The sequence below is a fragment of the Urocitellus parryii genome, chromosome 13, assembly GCF_045843805.1.
Source record: "Urocitellus parryii isolate mUroPar1 chromosome 13, mUroPar1.hap1, whole genome shotgun sequence".
In the NCBI taxonomy this organism is placed as follows: Eukaryota; Metazoa; Chordata; class Mammalia; order Rodentia; family Sciuridae; genus Urocitellus; species Urocitellus parryii.
The window spans coordinates 15,794,800-15,803,101 of NC_135543.1; the positions used below are offsets into that span (position 1 = coordinate 15,794,800).

Consider the following 8,302-nt stretch of genomic DNA (forward strand, 5'->3'; position numbering starts at 1 on the left):
AGAGAGAGAGAATTTTTTAATATTTATTATTTTTTAGTTCTCTGCGGACACAACATCTTTGTTGGTATGTGGTGCTGAGGATCGAACCCGGGCCGCACGCATGCCAGGCGAGCGCGCTACCGCTTGAGCCACATCCCCAGCCCACAATCCAATCATTTCACCTCTAAACTTACCTTTAGTTTATAAATATTATTTTTATTATTAATACCTACTTGTTACAAAGGTGTAACGATACATAAATGAGAAGCACAAGTCCAATCTAGTCTCTAGAGACATTAACTTGAGATACAATGAGAGAATATCACATCTAAGTTTTCTTGCATTGTGTCATACATGAGCTTTTGGGGGACACCTCATATCTAAACCATAACAAGGTTTATATTTTGTCCCTGGTGAGCAGAGCTCTCTCTGCTTCCTGGATGCCATGCTCTGAGCTGTCCTCTACCATGCCTTTCTACCAGAATATTCTGACTCCTCTTGGGCTCAGACCTATTCAGTCAGCTGACCACGAGCTGAACTTCTGAAACCATAAGCCAAAATAAACTTTTCCTCCTCTACATCATTCTTGTCAGGGCTTATGGTCACAGCAATGCAAAGTTGACTGAAACAATTGTGTTTCTTCTAATAAAATCACAGGGATTAAGATCCTACTTCAAATTGAATTTGGCTTTTTCCCCTCTAATTATTTCCTTCTTCTTAACTCTTATAATAGGTGACAAAATGTAAAAGTGATGTCTGACGGATGGAAAGAACAATGCTATAGTCATTAGTGGGCTATGCATTAGCATAGACCAACCACATTTGTGTCTTTCCACATTGTCAGAACTTACTGAATAACAACAAGTTCAAAGGCTACATACTTCACTTTCATCAGTTGCAATTCACTGAATATTCATGGATCACTTGATAGTCTTAGGCTGAGAAGTTATTTTATTCCATCCAAATATTTATTTATAATATATATATATATATAACACTCAAGTCACACATAACACTTCACACAAATTATACACACACACACATGCACACACATACACATATGTATGTATGTATCCATCTATCTAATCTAAGGCAGGTTAAGGTAGCTACTGGGTTACAAGATGCTGTGCCAAGAGCGAATCAAATTCAAGTCACTGTAGGGGTCAGAAAAGGGTTTTGAGGAACCAATCCTGGAGGTCTGGAGAGGTGACAGTTTCACAGTGTCAGCTAAGAATAGGCTGTGTGTTATTGTCATGGACAGGAAAACCTGCACTGAGCTGAAGCTTGCATTGTGTCATACATGAGCTTTTGGGGGACACCTCATATCTAAACCACAACAAGGTTTAGAACTGAGGTTTGACACTGTGGCAGTGTTTCTGGCTAAGGCTCATAATGAGCGCATGCTCCCTCTCTGGCCTTGTACTCTTTCTTCCATCTGAAGTAGACCACTTTTGTTAATATCCTGTTTCCTTTTTATCTTTGCTTAGTTATCAACTTCACCATGAGACCTGTTCTGACGGCTTTTTTTTTTTTTTTTTTAAATACAAAAAGAGTAAAGGTGGGATCCTGTGCTACTTTCAGTGTTTTGAAAGAGGTGGAAGTAGATTGGATTGGCTGAGCTAGTTTCTCAAGGGACATCTGTCTCCTTTTTCTGGGCCCCACTGGTTCAGGAAAGGTCGGCCCCATCCAGTGTATGATGAAAGGCACTGTAGGAAGAACGGGGGCCTGGGACTGGCACGGTGGTAGAGCACTTGAGGCCCAGGGTTTGATCCCGGGTGCTGCAAAAACAAATGAAGGGGGGCTGGGGATGTGGCTCAAGCGGTAGCGCGCTCGCCTGGCATGCATGTGGCCAGGGTTCCATCCTCAGCACCACATACCAACAAAGATGTTGTGTCCGCCGAGAACTAAAAAATAAATATTAAAATTCTCTCTCTCTCTCTCTCTCTCTCTCTCTCTCTCTCTCTCTCTCTCTCTCTCTCCTCTCTCTCTCTCTCTCTCTTAAAAAAAATGAAGGAAAACTTGAAGGCTGAAAGCCAGGTAGTGCCCTGCAGGCACTGCCAGAACCCTTCTGGGTGACTGAGGGCAGGTTGTGCTTGGCCCACGGCTCCCCAAACTGTAAGAGAGATGGCCAGTGTGCACGGCAGGGTCAGTTGCTCCTCAGAGAGGGGGGGACTTGGTGAAATACGGGGGGTGACAGCACGTGGTCGGCCACCAGTCCTCTCCTGGTGAGAATCCATGTACCTGACCTATCTACCTGGAAGGCCCTCGAACCCGTAAGACAGTAAGAACTCCTAAACTCCACGAAGAACCATCTCATGTCTGACTCATACGAAGGGTTAACTTTTCTCTTGGGAAGTAGGGGACTGGGGATTGAACCCAGGGGACGCTACCATGGAGCCCTTTTAATTTTGATTTAATTTAATTAATATTTTGTTTTGGTTCCAAGAATGGAGCCTGGGGGTGCTTAACCACTGAGCCACATCCCCAAGCCCTTTTTATATTTTATTTGGAGACAGGGTCTGGCCGAGTTGCTTAGGGCCTCACTATGTTGCCAAGGCTGGCTTTGAACTTGTAATCCTCCTGCCCCCATCCTCCTCAGCTGCTGGGATTACACTGTCATAGCCAGCTTGACCGCTCTATTTAAATGGGCCTCTTTCCATGCCACCTGACTCCTCATCACTTTATACTCAGTTCTGCTTTATAAAATACTATAGAGTATCCATCTTTTAGGTCAATAGTTTATCATCTCTTTTCCCCAGAAGAATGTAACCTAGCAAAGAAGAGTTTTGTCCATTTTGTTTGTTGATATATCCCAGGCAACTAGAACAATAATCTCTGTACAGATTACACATTGCATAGATGAATAAATGAAATTAGCCTCTTTTTGTTCATTTTGGTTTGAGAAGTTTTGATCCATTTTCGAGAGAGAGAGATGTTTAGGGAATACTTGGTAATTTGAATGAAAACCAATTTCTTGTAAGCCAAGTCATACTTCTCCCCCCCAGGAAAAGTCTTTTAAATTTAATTTATATTTTTATTAAATTTATGCCTATGCACAGTTTTAAAAGTTAAATAGTTTTATTTGCTTAAAATAAAACCCCACATTCCCCTGCCCCACTCCTTCACAATCTTGATTTTCAATTTTTGGATAAAAAATTCTTTCACTTAAATATTTTAGCTATTGTTCCTAGCCCTATTTCCATATTTCTTATACATCTATATATTCTTATACTACTGCTTTAAATTTAATATTTTAAAATATTCCCTTGTGGCTTCTTTATTTGGAAGATGAGGATTTATTGCCCTTAATCTTTCCTCTCCTCAATATTTCTTCTCCCACCCTGCCCTCCTTATTGCTGTAAATATGCCATAGGGTTTGGTTAAATCAATATTTGGAAGCACAGATGAGCCATGACAGCTTTTTATTTTTCTTGGAAGTAATAAATGGCTCATTTTTTCATTTGCTTAGTGGTCTTTGTATCGTTAATCTATTCTCAAACTTTCTGCCAAAAACATGAATCTCCTTTCAGTAATTTTGAACACCTCTCAGTTCTTCTCTCTCTTTTTTCTTCTCCTTCTTCTTCTCTGTCTCCTTCTCCATCTCCTTCTCCTTCTCCTTCTCCTTCTCCTTCTCCTTCTCCTTCTTCTTCTTCTTCTTCTTCTTCTTCTTCTTCTTTTTCTTTTTCTTTTTCTTCTTCCTCTCCTCCTCCTCCTCCTCTTCCCCTTTCTGTTCCCCTACCCCCGATTCTCCTTGTTCTTCACGCATCCCTTCTGAAGCTCCTCTACCAACTTTTTGGGCTGGTTGCTCTCAAGGCTTGCTGTAAAGTTGCCTTGGATTTCCCTTTGCCTTTGTCTGAAACTGCCCTTGTTTCTGTTGTGGTTCATTTTGTTTCCTGGATCCCATCTCATTTTCTTGGTTAACTCACTCATTTTGATGGGGTTCATATTCCTGTGGATTCCTGAGAATGATTGTGGGAGAAGAAATATCTCAAGATTTTTTTTTTTTAATGTATAAAAGTGTCTCTATTTTTTCCTCATACATGATTGACATTTTTGCAGGGTATAAAATTCCAAGTTGGAAATTACTGTATTTCAGAATGTTGAAGGAACCACTCCATTTACTGTTAGTTTTCAGTGCTATTTTTATGAAACTTGATATAATTTTGAATCTCTCTTTTTAAAAAAATATTTATTTTTTAGCTATAGTTGGACACAATACCTTTATTTTATTCACTTATTTTTATGTGGTGCTGAGGATTGAACCCAAGGTCTTGCACATGCTAGATGAGCACTCTACTGCTGAGCCACAACCCCAGCCCTGATTTTGAATCTCTCTTTTTTTTGTGTGTGTGTGTGTGTGTGTGTGTGAGTATGTGTGTGTTGCTGGGGATTAAACCTAGACTTTGTGCATTCGAGGCAAACACTCTACCAACTGAGCTATATCCCCAGCCCTTGAATCTCTCTTCTCTCTTTTATATGAGATGTGTGTGTGTGTGTGTGTGTGTGTGTTGTATTCCTCTTTCTAGATGCTTTTAGCATCTTATTTTTATACTCACTATTCTGAAATTCCACAATGATTTGTGTTGGTGTAATTAAAAAAATTTTTTTGGTCTAGTGACTCAGTGGGTTCTTTTAATCCACAAACTCATATCTTTCAGTTCTGGGAATTTCCTTTAAATACCCCACAGACCACCACCAATTTGTTTTTATTTTTTTGGTGTGTGTGTGTGTTTGTTCAGTGACAGGAATTGAAGATTGAACCCAGGGCATCACACATGCTAGTTCTACCACTGAGCTTTATCCCCAACCCAAATTAATTTTTAAATAATTTCTACCTCCACTTTTTAAGTTCTTTCTCTCTGGACCTCCTATTATGAAGATATTGGACCTTCCCAACTGATTTAAGCTTTTCCTCTTCTTTTTCCTCTTTTCCACTTCATTTTCGCATTCTTTTTTTTGGGGGGGAGGCAATTTCCGCAGCCCCAGCCTCTCTTCCAACCCTTCTATTGAATTTTTCTATTGAATTTTTCTATTTTGCTACAGTAGTTTTAATTTTCAAGAGCCTTTTCTTTTTCTTGTTACTCTCTCTCTTTTGGTGCTGGGGATTAAATCCAGGAATGCTCTACCTCTGCTCTACATCCCTATCCCTTTTCATTTTTTATTTTGAGACAGAATCTCTCTAAATTGCTTAGGCCCTTGCTAAATTGCTGAGGCTGGCCTCAAAGTTGTGATCCCCCTGCCTCTGCTTCCTGAGTTGCTGGGATTACAGGTGTGAGCCACTGTGTCCAGTATTTTCCTTGTTAACATTTGAAAATTTCATTTCCTATGACCTCATTTTTTGTGAAAGCTCTCTCTTCTCTGTGACTTTGTGAACTCAATGATTTTGGGAGGAGTTTTTTTTTCTTTTTCCTGCACTGTTTTTTTTCCCACTGAAGCTTCTTTATTTGCTTAGTTGGACCCTGTCCCATAGCACTTTTTAATTTAATTTTTTTAATGACTGAAACAATAAATACTCTGGAAGAACCACTTGTTCTTGCCTGTCTTGTATTTCATTTTGAACATGACTTTGGCCTACCATTAGGCTTTGCATCTAAGAGCAGGGTCTCTGGGGATATGACTCAGTTGGTAGAACACTTGCCTAGCATGCATGGGTGCTGGATTCAGTCTCTGGCACCACAAAAAGAGCAGTGAATGTGTAGAACTACCGTCACCTCATGTTCACAAGGTGTTCTGTGTTCTATGGATGTCCCCATAGAACATCTTGTGAACATGAGGTGACAGTAGTTCTACACATTCACCGAAGACTTGATATTTAACCTCTTGGCAGTTTTCTTCTTGCCCATGCAGGGATATTGATCAATTCTGGTCACCGAAACATGGCTGCAGAGGTGGTCTGAGATGCTGTCATCAATGTTCTTCCCAATAACAGCTTTGCATCCAGAGTAGTATCTGGCCAGGACTTTTTCAGCTTTCATGAACTTGTACATTTTGATGATAACCATCAGGATCAACCACAGACAGAAAGACTTGTCCTTTTTATATTAGGTAATTTCCTCTCATTCTTGGCCACTGTCTAGTTAGTGAGGCCCCAAGAAGACTGGAGTAAAGCCAGAAACTCTGTGTGATAGAAGGGACTTTTTAATCTTCAATAATACCTGTGTGTGTGTGTGTGTGTGTGTGTGTTTTCTGGGGATCCATCCCAGAGGTACTCTATCACTGAACTATATCTGTAGCAATTTTTGTTGTTATTGTTTTAAGACAGGGTCTTGCTAAGTTGCCCAGGCTGGTTTTGAACTTGCAATCCTCTTGCCTCATTTTCCTGCGTGGCTGGAATTACAGGCATCTGCCACTCCATCTGACTACAATAAACTCTTTTTATCCTGCAAATGCTAAGCCCTTGGTGTATTTGTTTATATGCCTAGATTATTAAGAATGGAGGAGAGTTAATAAATAATATCCCTTTATTCCACTTCTGATCTTGGAATCAATTGAGGTATACAAAGATCAAAACAAGAATTTTATTTCTGATAATACTGACTGGAGAATGTGGCTCTAGGTATTTCCCTAATGAGACCAGTTCACAGCCCTATTAACACAGATATAAATTTCAGGTCTTCTCTGCACATGTAATGCATGCCTATAAACCTCACCACACAGAGGAGAGCAAACTAATCTATTTTCTTGGCAAAAGGCAAGCTTCAACCCCTCACACCAATGGTGTGAATGTCTCCCAGAAAGTCTGTGCTGGGAATTTAATCCCCAGAGCTCGAGCTTCCTGGGAAGTGATGGGGCCAGGTGGGCTCTGCCCTCAGGAATGGGTTAAAATGTTCTATCTCATGGTGGGTTTATTATCTCAGGAATGGGTTATTTTGTATTATTATTATTATTATTTTTATTATTATTATTATTATTATTATTAGTGGTGCTGGGGATTAAACCCAGGACCTTGTGCATGTGAGACAAGCACTCTACCAACTGAGCTATATCCCCAGCGCCCAGGAGTGGATTCTTTATAAAAAGATGAAGTTGGCCTCCTTTTCTCTCTCTCTTGCCCTTTTTTTTTTTTTTTACACTGGGGATTGAACTCAGGGGCACTCAACCACTGAGCTACATCCCCAGCCCTATTTTTGTATTTTATTCAGAGACAGGGTCTCGCTGAGTTGCTTAGCACCTCACTTTTGCTGAGGCTGGTTTTGAACTGGTGATCCTCCTATCTCAGGATAGAGCCATTGGGATTACAGGTGTGCACCACTGCGCCTGTCTTCTCTTGAGCTTTCTACTTCCCCTCTGTCATGATGAGGCAGCAAGAGGGCCCTCCCCGGTGCCAGACCCTCATTCATGGACTTCCCAACTTTCAGAAGTGTGAGAAATAAATCTCTCATCTTTATAAACTACCCAGTCTCAGTTAGAGTAGCACAAAGTGAATTAAGATGACTTCTAAAATATCTGTATAGTTTTGTTCTGCTTGCTTTGCAGTGAGCCTTTATTGAGTTCAAATATATATATTTTTTTCACTAACTATTATCCCTTGCTTTAACCTCACTGGAACACTGGCTTAGCTGCGCCTCTGCAGTTTAAGGCAAGCTTCAACCCCTCACACCAAGGCCGGAGAACTAATTTCTTAAGTTCATTCTTCTGACCCTTTTCATACCAGAAACATCCATCTCCATATTGTATTTTGATCCTGGAGGTCAAGCTGAGTTTCCTAGCCAAAATCCTGAGACATAGGAGTTTTGGAATTCAGTAAACATTTTCACTCCGATTTGGAAGCAGAGAAGAAATAAGGCAGAGGAGGCAAACAAATGACCATCAAGCAGTAAATGACTGATTAAGCAGAGTGAAGAATGTGATATCAAATCCAAGGCCTAATGAGGTTTATTGATATCTGTCCCAAAGGCAATGAGTAAGATTTACCCAACCAGGCACTGAACGAGAATGAATGACAACCACAGGCTCCACCGAGTGGCAGGCAGACCAGAAAGTACCCACGTGTGGCAGCCACGCCTCAAAGAGAAAAATCTCAGAAAAGGCAGAGCTGAGCACGTTCAGTCCCCGTCACATGGCTGCAGGCCGATCAGCTGGAGATGAGGGGAGAGAATCCAGAGTGACTTCTATCACTCTCTTCCCATCAGGGGTCTCATGTGGAAAGCCTCTTAGCTGTGGGACACATGAGGGACAGGAATAAGTGCCTCCCCCTAATTTAGATCCTGTATCCTCCCAAGTTGAAATCAGAGATCAAAACTGTATCATTTATTTTTCGAACATGGCCCTTTGTGGAGAGTGATTAGGAACCCTATTAATAATTGGCCCAAGACTAGAAGCA

At 40.9% G+C, this 8,302-nt stretch overlaps 1 pseudogene; it reads right to left on the minus strand.

Annotated features, from left to right (window-relative positions):
* LOC144250020 (large ribosomal subunit protein eL27 pseudogene) overlaps nucleotides 1-5,966 on the minus strand; it is a 65,808-nt pseudogene extending 59,842 nt beyond the window's left edge.
* Between the last annotated feature and the right edge of the window lie 2,336 nt (nucleotides 5,967-8,302).